Raw genomic sequence first — 19,377 nt, forward strand, 5'->3', positions numbered from 1 at the left:
GGCAGAGGTGGGTATAATTTTTTCCTGCCAGCATGGGGTCATCACAGAGGAGTGAAGAGCTCACAGGGATGGGTCTGGATCTTCCCTAAAAAGACAGAGGAGTGGGGAGCCTGAGCACTCTGCAAAGCCACCACTTCTCCTCTGGTTGAAGAGCAAGGCTTGTATTGCATTGCTGCCTCATTTGTATTTACCAAAGAGGTGGAAGAGCAGCCTCATGCTGCCATCACCAGACTGGTGGGACAGCACTGAAATTCAGGGATAAATCTCATATTTGCTCTCCCCTGTGGCATTCCCAGTGCCCCAAGGAGAGCAGGAATTTGTGCACTCGCACTTTGCTCAGAGGGGGCTGAGATCCATCCCCGTGGCTGCTGCTTCCAGCTCAGAAAGCTCTTTTTGAGCAGATCCTCCCTGGTGAGTTAGGCCTGGCTTGTAGCCAGTCCCTGGGTAGAGATCTGTCCTGTGGATGCTGCTGTGTGGTTTGTGTGTTTGATAAGGACAAGATAAGGCTGCAGCCATGGCTGTGCTGGCCAGCTGTCCTCAGCCTGCCCTTCAAACACCAAACAAGTCCTGGGAGGAATTCCACTGGGGAAATACTGTATAACTGCATTTTGTATAGGGAATGCAGTTCCCTATACAAAATGCAGTTATACAGTATTTGCTGTATAACTCTGCCATGACACAGACAGTGCTATTTTGGAAAAGTTTCATAATCAAGCAGTAAATAATCTTGTATCAGAATAAAGACAGCTGGGACTTAATACCCATAACTAACATACATACACACATACATAATACCCATAACTAACTTACATAACTAACTTTCCAACAAAAATTAAAATTAAGGAAAAAATATCAGTACATCCAAGCATGCTGACCCATGTGAGATACATGAAAATGGAAGGTTATATTTATAAAATTTATAAAGCCAAGTACTATTTGTTTTATAGTCAACCACTGCTCTGGTGGGGTTTAGAATTTTAAGGGAACTTGAAGCAAAAGCACTTCAGCTGCAGAGTAAAAGCACCTATTTCTTAAAATAGTTGTCTGACATCCCTCCCTGTAGAACAGAGCATTTTGCACATATATAAATAAATATATAAAATTCCACTCAGAAAACAAGCAACAAACAAACAAACAAGTAAACCTTTATCCTTGAGCATCCATGATCCAAAGACATTCAAGTCCAAGAAAACAAACCATATTTGAGCTTTGTACAAATATCAAAGAACAGGTCTAACTGTCCCTTCTGAAGAGGGCACCATCTCTTACATCTTATTTCCAAATCACATACATGTTCACCCCTCTTCCAAAAAATAAATTTTGAAAAGTATTCATTTAATGGAAACAGCCATATTCTTTTGAACAGACAGGAAACCTGATGGAATGGGATGCAGTGAATCCCTTATTTGCTGACTTCAGGAAGAGATATTTCTGATTTTGAACATTGGTTTTAGAGAGTTTTCTGACTTCATGGCTTGGGAGAATATCAGCAATATAGAAAATACAATTGTATGTTGATAAATTCTGGAGACATGAGAATCAGACAAAAAAATGTAAGCAAAGTACATATCTGAAGAAAAAACGCATGTTGTAGTTGTCTTCATAAAATGGGTCATTCCCACTTAACTCCCCCAGTCACTGCATACTCAGGATTGCATCAAGCCATTAATGGTACAGTAAATTCTCCTTCTGCTCCCCACAGCATCACCACTCCCTAGTTTCTACATATCTGAGCATCCCACTGAATCTTATTTTCCCTTCAGGCAGTGGACCAGGTTCTCCCAAGCCCCTCCATCCCAGTTTCTCTGCTCTCTGTAGCCCCTTCCTTTCCTAGTTGCTCACCTCTCTTCTCGTGCCCTGTCCTCCCCCTGTGCAGTGTCCCTCTGTCCCAGCAGTGCTGTACCTCGTGCACAGGGTGATGGTCTGGGATCCTGCCTGGGGGAGCTGCCTTCACTCACGCTGGAGATGGCAACTTCTCCGTGGGCCCTTCCCGTCACGGAGGGCTCCGCACTGCCCGGCTGCTGCTCCTCCCCCAGCTCCTCATTTGGCCAGTCCCCTCATTTGGACACAGAGAAGAGAGGTTTTGTTGAAAGTTGTGTTGGGGCCTCACGAGGGAATGGTCCTGCCCACTCTGGCCACTTGCCAGACTCCAGACACCTGAAGGGAAGGGGCAGTAAGAATCCTGGGATATTACTGTTCCTGTCCCAAAGTCAGATGGGCATGAGCTTTGAGCTCTGAAGGCACTGTGCCTACCAAAATCCCTTTGCAGCCAGTGCTCCTGGTGACCTCCCAGTACCAGAACTGGGGAGGCTGAGCAGGGGAGAGGAGGAGGAGGTGGCTGCACAGCCAGGCTTCCCCTGCTGCCACTGTCATCGCATTTGCATTGCAGGGAGATGATCTGGCTGCCTTTGTGTGGCCCTTTGGCAGGAGCCCAGCAGCATTTCTGTGCCACTGCTCACATTGTACTGCAGGAGTATAAACACAGGCTTGTCCACAGTGCTCTCAACAGCTCTGGAGGAAATCCATGATTGCCCAGTGTCAAATAGGCCAGAGAAGCTGGGCTTTCTGTATACCAACTACTGTCCTTATCCTAATACCCTGTCTCTTGTAGGAATGTGGAAATTTGCTGGTATGAGAGAAATAGGACAGTAGGATGTTACTGTGATAAGTATTCTCATTCAGAGCTTGATGCTACAAAATTTTCTTTAATGCTCTACTATTTCTAAAGACTCAGACAGGCCAGTGTTTAACATTTCTCAAGACCATGCCAAGGTACCACAGAGATAAATAACTGAGGCAGAAAATAATGTTTGAGAAGAGAAAAAGTGAGTTGCTAGTGTGAGGAGAAAAATTATTTTGAAACTAGAAAATAAAATCTCAACCAATCCTTTCCCTACACTATAAATATTTAAAAGCATAAACTATGTTATCAATGCTCTACTCCTTCCTGTCCAATTTCTCTTTGACAAAGACAAGATCTTTCCTCTACCTAGAAGTCTAAGCACTATATATGAGCTACTTATATGAGCTGCTGGACCATTATATGATTTTGCATGGATTTGTGTGACCACGCAAATTTCTAGGCCTGAGAACACAAGAAATAGATTAGAAAAAAATGAGCAAGGTTGGTCCTTTGAGATCTCTAGACTGGAAAAAAAATTCACTGCTTCCTGAATTTAACTCACAATCTTCCTTTGTGACCTTGCTGCTTCCTGCAGCCCTAACTGGACAGGCACTGGTCCAGTGTGCCACAAACACGGGGTGTCCACTTCCCCCTGGGCCCCACCATGTACAGAGCAGGAGCTCATGTTGCTCCTTAGTGAACTCTGGGGAAATTCCAGCAGCTTTGACAGAAGGCAGTGTACATCTTACAGCCCCAGATGATGTGGGTTTTTTCATTTCTGTGTTATCACTCGGGCAGAGCTGCTTTGCCCACGAGGAAAGCCCTTTCCTGTCTGTAGCATGTGCTATCTAGGAAAGTGTAGGTGTGTAGGCAGGACCTCCATCTGCTCCCCTTTGCCTGTCCCACAGTGGAGCAGGCAGAGGGGTGAGACACACAGTAACACTCTCAGCTGCTGCTTTACTTGTCTGAATCACAACATGGCATTTCATGAATAACCCCTTTTCCACAAAGACAAAAGCAGGATTTTGCTGCTGACTTCCCTAATGCTGCAGAGACCAGCTGATTAAAGTCTTTGGAAATGCATGTAAATTACATTTATTGCACTGATTTCAAGGAAGCTAGACAAACTTACACCCACTAGGAAACTAATCCTTATGTATTACTGTAGTAATGTACTACTGGACAAAGAAATACAGCTACAAATGAAAATATTAATATGAAAAGAAAATGAATATTTCTCTTTCCTAGAAGCTGTTACCCCATCAGATTTCCACAGGCTACAGACTTTATTCTCTCTACCTTTCACCTGAAATTAATGTTGTTTTAAACAAATGCAATCTTTATCATTTTTTTCTATCCCAATTTGGTTACTATTTCCTGCTCAGCATTTAAATCCTAATAAGAAATTAAATATGTAACCTGATAAAAAAAATATTTTCCTTTTGAATTACCCAAATGTTAAAACTCTGCTTCTGTGGCAAAGAAATGGCGCTCTGATGAACAGAGCCATCTACAGAAATCTTTTTGATAATGGTGTCCTTCTTTCAAATCCAAACATTTCCTTGATGTAGAATACAAATTGAGCTCTAGTGTATAAGTCAGCTAGGATTTCAAAGTTGGCCTTTATACTTTGCCATTAATTAATTCCGTCCAAGAAATTCAAACAAAGATACAAACAAAAAAGTTCTCTAAATACATTACATAAGGCATTCAGAATATTCTAATTCATTCCCCTCCAGGAACACAGCAGAGTCAAAGAATAGTGTACACAGCATGGCTGGACTGTATAAAGAGCACTAGAAACTGTAAGAATAGTTTAAAACCCATTTATTTAAAGCTCTCCATTATAAGAGCTATTGTAGAGTGTTTGCTAATCAATCTACACTTTTGAGTTCTAAACAATTGCAGGCCAAATGAAGTGTGCTTTTCTTCACTTTCAGACACAGGAACAAAGTTTCCTATTAAAAGGGAGGAAATGCAAGCAGAAGGTAGAAGACCTCTTCCAAAAATTACCAGAACTTCTGAGTAGTTTAAATATTGGCTAGAAAGTCAGAAACTCCTGTTTGTGATCTGAGGAAGTGATAGTCTTTCCCAATATACCCCATGTACAGCTTTAAGTCAGGTAGAACAAGTATTTTCTCTGATACAATGAGGAAAGCCTCCAAAATCAGGGAAAACTCATACAAATGACTTGTGTTTTTTAAAAATCTCATTTTCTTGCAATTATCACAACATGACTAAAACAGAAGCTGAGAATATGGGTCAGTGGTCAGTCAGCTTAGTGAGATCTTCCAAGCTGAGGAATCAAAAATGATTTATGCTTAGGAGTAAGTATAACAGCATGAAGTAAGAACAGAGCAACTATGTCTGTTCAGCCTGAAAATACATTAAGAGTTTTCTTCTTCTCAAGATTCACTTAGTTCAACTTGTACAGAAACACAAGGGAAACTTATCACCTCACACCTTTGGCACAAACCTTAGTAGTATTCATTCACCTGAAAACCAGATTTCTTAGACAGGAGAGGAGGCAGAGTCACAAATGCAATATTCAGAAAGTAAAAGAAAAAAGAAAGTGAAAAGCAGGCTTTGTTGTGCTCCCCACTAGCCCACAGTATGCAGATGACACCTCCTTCCTTGTCCCTCCTGTGTGACAATTTCTATGAAAGGCCACAGAGCTTAGTTGATACCACAGTGCTATAGGAACCATTAACTTCTGTGAGATTTCCCTAGGCCATTATCTCCTCTCTTAGCTCATTATTCCCTGGAGCCCAACTCATGAACACTAATTCATGCCAGGATCCTGTATGGTCACTGTTTTTGTGTAGCCCATCTCATGATTTGCTTGTAATCTTATTTACTGTGCAGTGAGACCTAGGAAAGCCCCACACCAAACTGGATACTTTATAGGACTAATGCCTAACACTTGATTGTGAACATGCTGCATGAGAAAGCCAATATTTGACATCCTCTTCACTTTTTGTTCTGACACAGACCTGCAATAATGGACAATCTTAACAGAGTTTTAGGTTACAATAACTTGCAGCATTGCCTGAGACTGTTTGAGAAGATGCAGCTCCTGTAAAGGACAGAGATTAATTCCAGTGCCTATATGGGCATAGAGAAGCATATGTATTTCTATTTTTCTTTGATTATGAAGACTATATTTCCATCATGTAAATTTTGAGGGATTTGAGGGTTGTGTTTAACATGCACTATAATTAGTGCAAGTTGTTTAAATATTTATCAATGCTCTTTAGGCACTGAAAGGCAAAAAATAAATATTTTCACTTACATGTTGTAGGAATCAGCTACTGGGAACAATCTGAATAGAAACTAAGAAAAGATCAATGATTTACCTCTTTCCTCCCTACAATAAATTCCAAATGTCTGTATTCAGTCTTTTTAGTCACTGGAAACTGAAGACACAACTAAAACTGTACTGAATGCATTGTCTCCCCCACCTAAACATCCCAAACCCAGAGGAAGCTGACGCCTTCATTCTCAGAGCTTATCTATCTGCAGAGCTTTGTAGTCTCTCATTCAAGAATTTGGATTTTCTCTGAGATATGTGGCTTGCAAATGAGTCTGGCACAATATAATCTTTTCTGTTATGTAATTGGAAAACTTCATATCTTCTTTTAATATTAACATGGGTTTCAGAGGAAAGAGTAAATTCCACTTTTCTTAAGGAAACAAAGCCCTTCTGATCCCACATCTTTGCATGTGCAGACAGATATCCAGGCATGAGGAGCAGGCTTTGCTGTTTGTCCATGAAAAGCAGCATCATGCGATGCTATCAGTATTTTCATTGTGACTACAATTTCCAGACCACATATTCTGGTGTGGTGACAGATGAATAGTTCCCCAGCACAGCGTGGGATGATGGCCCATTATACAGCTAAGGGTCTGTAAGGAAAGTTTCCATGACAGCATTCTGTGTATCACTGGTATTTTGGAAATAACATTCAGCTTTGATCTCTGACTTCTACAGGTTTTACTGTTCCCATGAAACATTATATTCAAGTAAAAAAAAAAAAAAAAAAAAAAGGCAGGGCTAGCATGAATATTTTACATACAGCCAGGAATGCCTGGAAGTGATATTCCTGTGATAAACTGTAGAGCTAAGTGATAAACCACAGAGCTATTTGTTAAATGCACCTATTAAATATCTTTAATTACCTGTTCTACTCTCTGGCCAGTAACCATTCTGTCTTGGGACCTATTCTGAAGTTTATACTGCTGAATAGGTTCAGACAGCTGGCACTTCCAGCCTGCTGTCTACATTAAAATATAGGATTTTTCTGAAAACAAAAACTGATTCAAAGCCCAAGAGAAGTTAGCTTCAATCCTGGGCCAAAAAAAAAGTGTTTTTCTATATGTTAAAACATGATGGTTTTTAAAGCACAGCATCTTCCTCCACAGAGCTGAGGATGAGTTTAGCACTGAATGACAGGGGAGAGTTGGGACAGGAAGGGCCTTACCAATACTTCACATTCAGATGTTCATCAAAATTGTTCCAAGTAAAGTTATAATCTGTTTAACAGCTGTTCATTCCTCTCCATTTGGACAGGATTTTCCAGGGTGTCTGAAGGAACTAGATACCCAGTTCCTATTGAATTTCTGTAATATTCCACCTCTTAACTCCAGTGGGCTGCTCTGTGGGCTATGAGACATGAAACAGCCTCTGTAATGAGTTTAAACAAACACAAACAGTGTGGATCTGTGATTTTTCAAGAACAAGACCAAAATAAGGTCTTATCTGCAGCACAGGGAGAGGTCCTGTGCAACTTTCTGCTAGTTTGGAAAGGGAGACTTTTCTCAATCCACACATGATTCTGCTAAAGCAGAATACACGATCACATTATGCATGTCTGTCTGTAAGCATGTACTTACAATTTATATACAAAAAAATCTAACTGGCTGCAATCTGCTTAAGGAGCTTTTCTCTTAACCATCTGAATTTCAAAGCATAGATAAAATTGCAGAAGGATTTTAATTGCATACAAGATCTGAGCTTAGATAAACCACCTACACGGATTCTTAATCTTTTGTGGGCAGCCAGTACTTCTTAATCAGTGTAAAAAAGAATTCAATAATAAACACAAACACTGAGTGACAATACAAAAGCATGGATTTTCTAGAACATTTGAACATATGGCACAAAAAATTATCTCTGATAAGGAAGAAAAGATGTAGTGTTTCCAAAATGCAGCTTTTATAATCAATTTCCCCACATTTTTAGAGGATTATGAGTAAACTCTGAAGATGGAGAGAATGAAGTGTACAGAATTCCTCAACTGTACTCTCATGGACAGAGAAGAAACCAACTCACATTGTCCATTCCTAAAGTAAATCCCAAAGTGCTTTTCTGTATCAATGTCAGGCAGGAGCATGAGCCACTGGTGTCCTACTTTTCTGCATGCTCCTCTATTTCAAGCTCCAAATAAGCCAATAAAATATACCAGTGCATGTTTCCATCCTTACAAATGTTTTCAATAGTCCTGCACCCTGTCAGGAAAGCAGTTTTGCTGGGGCATGGCAAGGAAATGAGCCTTTTGCTCCTGTTTTAAAAAATGTACTGATTTATCTTGTGAAAAATTAGGTGTAAAGGATTCCCTGATATCCTTTTAAAACAGGCAACATGAAATCAGAGCTTCCACAGGAATCAACACGAGCAAGATGCACTGGTGGCACCACAGTTAACCCAGCACAGCACTTTGCACTGAGCCATGGTACTGCCTAATGATTAACACAGCAGGAATTTGTGTGAGAAACCAGGGCTAGGAGAAAGTCTAAGGGCTTTAGCACAACCCTAGCAGTGAGGGTACTACATGTGATAGAAATTTGCTGCTTCTCTAAATTTCTGGCAAGGGAAGGAGTGAGATAGAGTCCTGAGGAAAACCACAGAGATGAAGCAGGGAGAGGCTGAGTTTATTACACAGCCTACCTCATCCAATGCTAGAGGAAAGTGATGCTTAATCTTCCTCAGGGTTGGGGTAGCATGCTCAAGAGAGACACTTGGCTCTGCTAGTTTTCTTCAAAAGAAAAGGATGTTCTGAACTTGTAGCCAGCTCTGCTCAGCTATTCACCTGCTTTCTACCCACAAGTCTCAACTTAAAGTCTTGTTTTGTGTTCTTGGAAAAGGTCTTAGGTTACAGCATGGAGCTAATAATGCCAAGGCTATGGGTTCAATCCCTGTGTAGGTCATGCACTTTAGAGTTGGACTTGATGATCCTTGTGGATCCCTTCCAACTCAGAATATTCTGTGTTTCTATGATTTGGAGAAGTTTGGGGAAGAGGCAGTCTTCAGTTTCTGAGGAATGTTAGTAGTCACAAGAAGAAGTGATGGTAAATTACTTGACGAGATGCCCCAGGAATCTGTGTAACTACACGTAGGGCTGTTCATTGCTACCTCAGCTCGTTTATCAGGTCCAAGCAGCACTCACTTCCATTGGAAAGCGTTGTTACTTCACAAAAAAGAGCAAATGAAGAGAGGAAAGAAGTGCTGCACAACCACTGTCTTCCCTATTTTTCTCACCAGAATTTGTTTATTCTTTTAGAGTGTTTCCTATCCTCTTCTTAAGTACAAGATAGCCAGGTTGGGGAGGACATGCATGTAGGGATTTGCAGACTGACTGGGATACAGAAGCTGGAGAATTTCCCAGGTAAGCAGGCACTCTGAGCCCACAGAGAGGGCTGGCACTTTGCCCTGCATCCCCAACTCCAGAGACCCTCCTCACATAAGGGCTGTGTGTTACATGCCCCAAAAGTCTGAGAACTGGCTCCTCTCTGTTCCAGTCTTCTTGGCAACATCACTTTGGAAAATGCATTGAATGATATCAAATATGGGATGACAATCAAACAAACCTACAGTCAAGGGCAAAGCAACACCCTGTCAATAGTGAGTTTTGATGATAAGGTATTCCCAACCCAGACAATCTGGATATGTAACCTGCTCGAGCCAAAGTCAGAAAATAAAAATGAAATATGAATTAACAAGCTGTGAAGAAAGCCAAAGAGGATATTTGACTTTCTGCCTTTCTTGATCTCTTGGCAGCTGACAAGCTTTTGAGCTGGCAGAGGCTGCCTTACCTACCAGGACTGTGCAACACAGGGAGGGCTCAAGGAAGGCTGTAGAGGGCAGGTGCAGGAAACAACCATGGGCAGAAACAGCAGCACTTTTCAGCAAATTAGACCATGGAAGTGTACAAAGCACTTAGATACCTAATTAAAAAAATTGTGTGTCATAGGGAAGTGAAGATAGATGCATCTTGGGAAGAGTTTTACTTCTGCTCTGAATGTGCTGGCAGCATGATATTGTGCACTTGGCAAGTTTCCCTAAAATCAAAACTAACTTAAATCAATGGGCAATGGATGCCAGTATTTCTTCAGCTCAGAGATGGGTTTCTCTTTTAGGTTTTCTTTTTTTCTTTTCCTTACTGATGAAAATTTCAAGAAATACTTGAGCTGTAGAAAATACATTGCAGATCCCCACTTTTAAATAGACACCTTTTTATAGAAGCTGGTAAAGTGCTGGGGCTCCCTGGTTGTTTTGCTTCCTCTCCCTGACTGCAGTGAGAGCCAGCTATGTAATATCTGATGCCTACAATTCACTCATCAGCAGCTATTCTGCCTTTTTTTTTTTTCTTCCCAAAGAGAATAACACGCAGCTCTAATCAGAGTTGATGTAGATCAATGTGAGCTTTTACTTTCATTATATTTAAAGGGACATACGATTTATTGATTTGGGTATCAAATTTTAGCACACGTGTTTTCTCTTTTGTCTACAGTCAATGCAGCAGAGATCTGTAGATCTAAATGTCACACAGTACGAAAACAGAGTCATATCAGGAAGATGATTAGGCAAAGATATTGGCATAGGACACATTTATGCTATAATTTCAAGTTTATAATATGCAAAGATAACTACTTGAGCACAAAGTTAGAGCCCTGAAAAAGCATTAAATCTGCACGCCGTTGCTCTGCAGGGGTTTATAAAATGGCTGTTTGCTTGATTTAAACATGATGTTCTATTTCTAGATATTTTAAAAGAATTTAAAATTAAAAGCTAATTTATCTTGTTGTTGATAATTAGTTGAAACAAGCAAAGAGCTGTTTTTTAAAAACAAAGAAAAAGCCCACATACTGTGCTGCCATAGATCCTTTGCTTAACATGCCTTTTTCTTTTTGTTTTTCCTGAACAATATGATCTGATTATACATCTGACATAAGCTTATCACTAGAGTCAGGAATTAGGTAGTATTCACCTCACTGGCCATGTACAGGCAGGCACATGTTAGAGATTTCGTTTGACAACTGCCTAGGCTCCCCCTACAGTCCAAGGAGCAGGAAAGGGACCTCACTCTACTCCATCCCCAGCTTGGGGTCCTCTCCAGGGACCAGCTCCACCTACACAGCTGACCTTGGCTACATAGCTGAAATTTGTAAAGCCAAATACAAAAGATATGTGTCCCAGCTGCAGTGAAAGCTGCTGCTTTTACTTAAGATCACCTCTGCTTAATTTCACAGGTCTGACCCAGCCCCAGTGCCTCCCGTCAGCGACACATTACAGGTTACTTCCGTGAGATTAGTGCATTCTTACTGTCAGGCAGAGCAAAAGGACTTGCTGAATCATGTCCTCAGTCTAAAAGAAATACTGATGTTCACTTGACAAACCCTATAAATTATATATCATTCTTAATGGGGTTAATTAACACAGTATTAAGGAAAAAGCAAACTGACAGCTGTAGTGCCTCTAATTTATGAGAGGAGCTTTTAGCCCCTTTGACCTGTCCTGCTCCTTTCCTTGAAGTATAGAAATATCATTCATATTTCTTTCTTCTTGGAAATGGGGAAAGGGAACATGGAATATAAGTTAACACTTGTGAATGACAACATGATTGTCCACTAATGAGACATCATCAGCCACTAATAATTTGTTTTTTCAGGGCATAGTGTACATCTATCATATGTCTCCTGCATATTAGCAGTGCTGAAGCTGGGGACAGAGAATACCAGTTTTGCTTTTGCTGTGTGAATAAAGGCATGATCCGATGTGAATGACTCACTGCTGTTGTGTAAGCTTGTAAGCATCTTTGCGTGAAAGATGAAGGCATTTTAGATGAGCCTGCTCTAATCAGTGCCATCCTCCCAAGCTTGAGGACATCGTTCTGAAGAGGACAGACTTGAAATGCAACAAGATTTGATCTACAGTACTACTGGAAAAGAAATCCTCCAAAGATCAGCTAAGAAGTATTCGTTAGTTCAATTTACAATTCAGCTTGGCCACGGAAATGCCTCTGGTCGGGATCACTTTGAACTACAACTCCAGTCATGCAGCATTTCTGAGGAAAGGTGTGGTCATTCTAAGTCCATTTTAGGGAAGTGGTAGGTCTGAAACACACACTAAAGGGAAGTTACTTTCATGGTAATAGTTTTAAGAATTTGTTTCAACAATAGCAGATTGATCAATTTCTTTAATTATTATTTGCAGTTTTAAGGAAGACTTTATTTCCCTGCCTCCAGTTTTCACTGAACTTGACCTGTCAGGATGAATGTGTGCTCATATGAAACCCCGCAGCACTGCTGCCATAGGCTGGGTACCCGTCCCTGCTGCTGTCCTCCTCTGCTCAGCCATACCAGCTGCTTGGACAGCCAGGGCAGGAGAGGAGCTTCCCTGGGAGCCCACAGATTCCCTGCCTGCCAGGCCCTTTGCTCCAAGACCCCTCCCCTCTCTGTGGCTGCTGGCTGTGCCCCCATGTGTTGCCTGATGCATCTAGAGGAGCTGCTTGGCTCACAGGGTGGCACACACCCCTTGCCTGGGAAATGGTGGTTGCACAGAGCCTGGGAAGCAGGGAGGGGTAGACGTGTCCCATTTACAAGAACTGGTACATTCCTTTGTCACAAGACTGAAAGTACATATGGCCTTTATGAACTTATGTTATTTCTGGCACTGGTTCCCACTATCTCACCAGTCCTGGAAACCCTATTAACAGGTACTGCTCAGATTACATCACTCACAGCCAAACATGAAAAATCTTGCAAAAAATTTATCATCTTGCCTATGTAGTCTTGCCTAAGAGATGACACAAGGAAGATAATACAAACTTGAGAGACAAAACTTGTTTAGCAGGCCCTTGTTCTTTACTCATCCAGGACAATGTGTTGAGCTCTTTGCTTCCCTGGGCAACTGCACTGAAGCTGGAACACTTCTCTCACACAGCCCAAATGCCAGTTTCCATTTTTTACAGCTACATAATTCGATTTGCTCTGGTGGTTCAAAGGGTCAGTGGGGAAGGGCTCCCATGGAGAGGAGAGCGAGCAGCTCTCACTAACAAATGGGTGCTTGCCTTGGAAAACAACACATGTCTGTTCACATGCATCCAAACTGCTAAAGCATCCCACCGAGAGCGAGCCTGCCACAGGAGGAGACTTTACAGATCTTTCAGTCACCAGGAGTTACACAAACAAGAGCCAGAAAAAAAACATTTTGCTCTTTAAAAGGGAATCATTATATATAGCGCTTGATAAAGATCATTCTAATAATTTGTGGAATTGAGAGGGAAAACAGGACCCAGTTGTTTGAGGAAAGCATTCAGATGTAAAATGTGACTTCAGTTTGGTGGTAGTATTGTGACAGGATAGAGAAAAAAGGATATTCAAAACACACAGCTAGGAAAGGGGAAAGAAAATCCCAGTGCCATGTAAGGACAATCATGGTGTGCGAGTCGGAAGGGAACCACCCAGGTCCAAGTCCACATCCAGGGCAACAATTAACACAAAGGCAGCAGTTCTTGTAAAATTTCAATTATGCATTGCTAAGGTAAAGCAAAAGCATTTTCAGAGCAAATGAATAAAGGTAAAAAATACATTCCTTTCCACAAACAGAGCAGGTCAAAGCAGTGTTATTCCACAAGCACAAGAAATGTTCCTCAGAAGTACTGTCCTGCCTATTCCAGTGAGAACTGGAATGAGAGAACTCACTAAGGGAGAAGAATCAGACCTATACAGGAAGCATTAGTCTGCCACATTTATACAGCATCTCTTATCACCAAGGGTTTGAAAGTTATTTAACATGCAGTGTTAACAAGACCATTCAGCTACCAGTGAACAGAAGCTTCTTGACTGTACCACGACAAGAGGCGACCCCTCTGCCTGGAAGGCTCTGCAGTGGCGGGGCAGGAGAGCCCTGGCACGTCCTCCTGGCACACACAGTGTGCCCACCCTGCTGCCAGTGGTCACCCTGGCTGCACTGAGAACACCCCAGCAACATCAGCACCACCTGGAAGTCTGCACAGAAACCCTCAGTGCTTTCACCTGCGCACACATCACTGCTGAGGGAGAGTTGTGTGCATGGCAGATGTTGGCCCTGCTGATCTGTAGCTCCTGGAAGCACTCAGAAAGGTGGAAGGGAAGGCCAAATCCACATTGACTGGCAGACAGTGATGTTCTTGGTGCTAAACAATCCTCCTGCTGGCTCAAAGGTACACCAAAACCCAGCTGAACCTAAGACTTTCCTGAATCACGGCTCTCTGGACAGTTTATTGAAGAACTGTGTGGAATGGTACATCCCAGAGCACCATGCTGGGCATAACCTACCAAAGAAGCTGCACTACCTGCTGAGCTTGAGTAGACCCAAAGAAATTATTTAGAGCTGAAGTTACCTGTAGGGCACTCCCAGCCTTTTGAGCCCTGTGCTTAAAATGTCTGTTTATGACCTCTTCCCCTCCCACCCAACATAAGAGGAGATAATTAGTATGAAAAAGCCAGATGCTGGTAAGAGAATATTGTGAGGTCAAAATGTTTTATACATGTGGTTGAAAAAATAAAAAGCAGTTACTAAACTGTGGTTTACATAAAGTGCTCTTGGCATTATTTTTTTAAAGGCACAGCAGTCCTCAAAATACTCAAGTTGGGTGGTCAGTATTTTTGTTTCAGTTTCAAGCAACTGGTGGAAAATAGGAACAGACAAGCCATGAAAGCTTAAACCTAACTTTCGCTGCTTTTCTGGCAAGAATTCACTGCTCAGCCTGAAAATGTTGCACCATAGTCTACAAGAATAAAACTGCAGATCAAATGGTATCTCAGAGTATGTGTCAGTTTTAATGTACAAGGTCTTTATCATGAAGAAAAACTAGGAAAAAAAGACAAAACTACAGAGGGCATTGTAGCATTTTTTTACCCCAGACAGTAACAAAACTCCTGAATGGTGCTATTTGTGGTTTGTTTCTCTGCATCAGGAAGATGTGAACTTTGGCTTGTAATTATTCAGACACAGGACAGGAAGCCTGAGACAAGGATAGGTTTTATTTCTGCACTGAAATTGCCTTTCATACTTTCTTGAGATTGTTGAGGAATGACCCTCAAATCCTGGAGTGATACTCTGTGTCCTTAGATCAATGTGCAAATACATTAGGAGGAAAATTTTGTCAGAAGTCACCTTTAGTCACTTCACTCATTTTCAACCTTGCACTTCACAACTTTACAAATAATAAAAGTGTTTCTAACAGCAGGGATAGCAAAGTCCTTGAGAAATGACCCAGGAAAGAAACACTGCAGTGTTTAAAGAGAAGCTTAAACAAACACATATCGGAAATGTGTTTAAAGCTTCAGGAGCTCAGCTGGAGCTGCTGCTTTGCAGCTGAGGAGGCAGAGGATGGCTGTGAGGGAGTCTCGGCAGCACCTGAAGGTGAAAGAGCCCAGTATTTCCTTTTTCACCCTCACCAAGGCAGGAACTTTGGCTTATGTGCTGGGGGAAGTCCAAAACTGACAGCCCCTAACCAGCCTAACCTGAAAATTTAGCCCTACCTAGAGGGTAGGGCTAAATTTTGCTCATATAACAATAAAAATCAAAGGAAGATTAAAAGGAGAGGAATCACCTGTCACCACAGGTTATGGGATGTTCAAAAAGCTTTGTAGGTTCTACTGGGTTCAAAGGAATGTTTAGCTACCCTGCTGACACAATTGGTTTTCCTGCTTTCTTGTTTTGAGTATTTGTGCTTCAGCTGCAGCTCTGTCCCTTTCCTGCACAGTGGGCCATCTCCCTCCATGGCTGTGTTCCAACAAAAAGAAAGCTTGTACATGGGAAAAATGACAAAATTCTACCTTGTCCCCAAACCTTTTCATCTAAAGTCTTGATTGTGTGTAAGAAGTACCAAATGCATCTAGGCAGCCATTTTCTGCACTCACAGCACAGTCAGGGCTTCTGGGTTTCTAGAGTTCAGCAGTGGTTGATTCTTCATAAATACTGCTGAGTTCCTTCCTCTGCCTGCAAAGGGACAGCTCTGTGTCCTCATTTTCACTACTAGGGTGTTTTTGTAAAACTCACCATTATTTTGTACTTGGAAAACATGCTCTCTCTTCAAGCATAAAATTTTGGCACAGATAGACCCTGGGGCTTTTATACAGTAAATTGATCAGATTATTTTGTTTAAAACTATTGTTCTGAATACAATTAGAATTTCTGGCTCTTGGACTGTGTTCATTTTGGCCTCATCACAGCTAAAATTCTGACTTGAAGCCCATATAAATATTTGCCCTTTTAGCATTTATTTTGATTCTAATCATACTCATAGTTTGGTTGCCTTTTTTAAAGAAGAAAAGTATATATAAATCAGATTAAATCACTTTGCTACAGTTTTGCCATGAATGTCTCTTCTGCAGAGCAAGATATCAATGCCAGATTTTTCCAGCAACCTCTGTAGACATTTACTCTACTGTCCAGTAATTGCTTTAACATGTATTTTCCTGCACAAGCTAACTATTCACCATTAATTTTATTAGCAGGAAGACTCTGCCTAATGTTCAAACTCCAGAAATTACTACACTCATTCATGTTTACTTGAATACCTCAATCAGTCTTAACAAATTTAGCACTGTGCTGTGCAAACAGGCTGACCTCTAGCACCAGAGCCTTGCAATGAAACCCCAACAGGTTTGAGGCACATACCCCAAGCCTGCTCAGAAGAGATCCATTTCAGCCTTTAAGCACTCTCTGACACTGATTTATCCAGGAATAGTGTTTTCCTGTTCACTTCTGGAGGCAGATTTGGATAAGATGAATGGCTGGTAAATTAATATATGTCTGGCTTATAATAATGGAGTTCAGGTTTTTCTAACAAAAACAAAATCCATTTTTGGATGGACTTCAGCCTGCGGACTGACTCTCCCCACATTCCCAGGTGTGCTTTGGCATTTTGTAGTGAACTAACCCAGGACAATAAGACAGAGCCTTTTAACTCAGCTTGGCTGGTCGAGCTGAATAATTTTTCAGCGCGTTCACAGCGGCAGGCGCTCTCTTTTCACAGTGTACATAACACAAGTTAGCATTTACAGCGAGGCACAGGCTGTGCTCTGCTGTGCTGTTTCTGAGAGAGCGGCAAAGGCACGGCAGGGGCAGGGCCAGCAGGCCCCAGCGTGGAGCTGCCAGCCTGCGGCAAGGGGCAGCTCCCGATCTGCACAGCACGCTGCTTGAGAACACTTCATTTAAAACATTGACACAGAAATTTATCACGATTAACATGAATTATTGCCTGCCTTGCCAGTTTCTGCGGTGCAATGGCAGCTGCTCTGCAAACACGCGCCGCTCGGGTGACCTGGCTTTGGGGTTGGAAATGCAGGGCTTTGCAGAAGGCACAAATCCCAAAACTGAAATGTGACAATCGATACACCACACATTTCTTTTGCCATATGCCACAGGTGCATTGTGAGCTGAGATTCCCCCGTGCATCACTCAAGATCCTATTCGATGTCTTTGCTCTGAAAATACTTTAAGAAAACCCCCTCAGTACACAAGGTACCCCATTTTTACCACAGCTTTTGGGAGAGGGAGATAGCATATTTAAAGCATATTTAAAGGAATGTACAGATTTTTCTAGCTTTACAAGCTTATTTTGTTGTTTTTTTGCCTTTTTTTTAACAGAAAAATAAATCTATGTTTCAGTCAGTTCAACACATGATACGACAATGAATGTGCTGGAGTTCATCATTATAGCCAGTGATGTTTCTAGTGTTCACTACTCAATATGAGTGTATCTATACTAGAAGGACATAAACAAAGGGCCAGATGGGGAAAAAAAAGCAGATGTCATGACCAGACCTGATTACGAAAAGCTCCAGAACTGAATCCAGTGACTTTTTGTCAGACTAATGAATGCTATGCTGAAAGGCAGCCAGTAAGGAACTGGATATTTAGGAGAATATGTCACTTTCTTGGATATCTTTTTCCAGTTGTAAGTAACTGTTACTGTTAAACATTCCTGTTTTACTATTTGCATTCATCTGGCTGCAGCTTCCAGCTGATGATCTTCCTCATGCCTTTCTCCACTAGATTCAAGAGCCCATTAGAAGCCATTAAAGTATTTATATGCTGTAATCAAGTTGCCCCTCAAGCCTCTTCCTGATGAACTGCATAGATTGAGCCCCATAAAAAAAATCTCTCCCTGGAAGGCATTATCTCTAGCCCTCAAGGGAGTCTGGGAATATTTACCCCACTCTGCTTGCTTCCTAACTGCTGGCTTTTTTATTTGTTCTATTTTTTTTTAAATTTTCCTCTTTTTAAAACCCTGATCAGACCAATCTTCTCCAATACCAATTTACCAAGAGTATACAAAACCGTATCACAGATTTTCTCCTAATTATTATGCCTCCTTTAACCATCTGGGCATTTTTTTTCTGTGCTGAATACATATAAGCAGTTGTATATGAAATATAGTCTCAGTTGTCTGTTACATTCAGCAATAAACACAGCACCTCTTTCCACAGCTGTAGCAGTCAATCCTTGTTCCTAAAGATGAATTCTTCCACTGAATCACTCAAACAGTTTAGGAAGTGGCTCAGATATTTCTGACACTCTGCTCCTCCTGTTATTTAGTATTCTACCAATCACTTTGTTATCCCATTTTTAATGCTTACTCTCAGACTATGGAGAACTGCATCTCCCACTGAATCTGTGCAGTGAGGTGCACTTTAAAGACTTGATTTTGCTATGCTGATTAAAATATACATTGTAGTCAAAAAGTAAACTTAACCCAAAGGTTGAAATCAGCTTTGTCTGACCACAAGAATTTCACTGGTGGACTTCAGTTCTCCATGTCAGAAATCTTCTTCCTAAGATTTTTCTTGCTTTTCTATACAAAATGAGAACTATATCATTTTTATGGAAATGTCATTAAGTAAATTCCCTGCTCTTACACAATGATGGTGATTTTTGCTGCTGCTCTTTTGCATTTCAAAACTTTTAATATATGCTGTTTGGTTTTCCCCCACTTCCTACTTTCTCTGTTTCTAATTTCTTACTTTTTCTCATAAAGTAGAATATGATTATAGCTAGAGCAACATTTTCATATAGCCAAGGGATACTGGCTTTTTGTCCATCCAGAAAACACTTGAAGATCCTTGAGATTTCTTTGACGCTTTGTGTGCATACATGTCACAGTTGTGATTATTTTTGTTCAGCCCTGATAAAGCAGACCTTGGGGGATAGTCACCATAGACATCAGTGCTTGGGACTGGCTCTCTCTCCACTGGATTGTATCCATTACTGATGTAATCAGGACATGACCATCAGCTTCTGTGTAAACACCAATTTCTGGCCCACCAAGTGACTCCTTTTACTCCTTATAAATTAGATTCCAATTGCAGCTACTGTGTATAAAGAGAAAGGAATTTTGAAATAGAAATGTGCCTTTAGAATTGGGAACTTTAATAATGATCCACTTTAGGTGCCTAAGAACTATGACACATGAGCTTAAGGA

General features: G+C 41.3%; 1 protein-coding gene and 1 long non-coding RNA gene across 5 annotated transcripts in view; one reads left to right on the forward strand and one right to left on the reverse strand.

The window, feature by feature from the left end:
* Positions 1-19,377, reverse strand: part of PHYHIPL (phytanoyl-CoA 2-hydroxylase interacting protein like) — a 125,723-nt gene that overhangs the window by 52,595 nt on the left and 53,751 nt on the right. Inside the window, exon 1 of one of the 4 annotated variants that reach the window (XM_064430049.1) lies at positions 1,904-2,052. The exons of 2 other annotated variants lie outside the window; for them this stretch is intronic. The gene's annotated coding sequence lies outside the window, so the exon portion shown is untranslated. Of the gene's footprint in view, positions 1-1,842; positions 2,053-19,377 lie in introns of those variants that run through there. One more of the 4 variants, XM_064430048.1, reaches the window with a different exon arrangement.
* LOC135305882 (uncharacterized) lies at positions 3,284-9,515 on the forward strand. Its single transcript, XR_010366870.1, has 3 exons — positions 3,284-3,385; positions 9,184-9,288; positions 9,422-9,515. It is a non-coding gene; the product is annotated as an uncharacterized LOC135305882 (long non-coding RNA).

This window comes from Passer domesticus, chromosome 8 (genome assembly GCF_036417665.1).
Source record: "Passer domesticus isolate bPasDom1 chromosome 8, bPasDom1.hap1, whole genome shotgun sequence".
Taxonomy (NCBI): Eukaryota; Metazoa; Chordata; class Aves; order Passeriformes; family Passeridae; genus Passer; species Passer domesticus.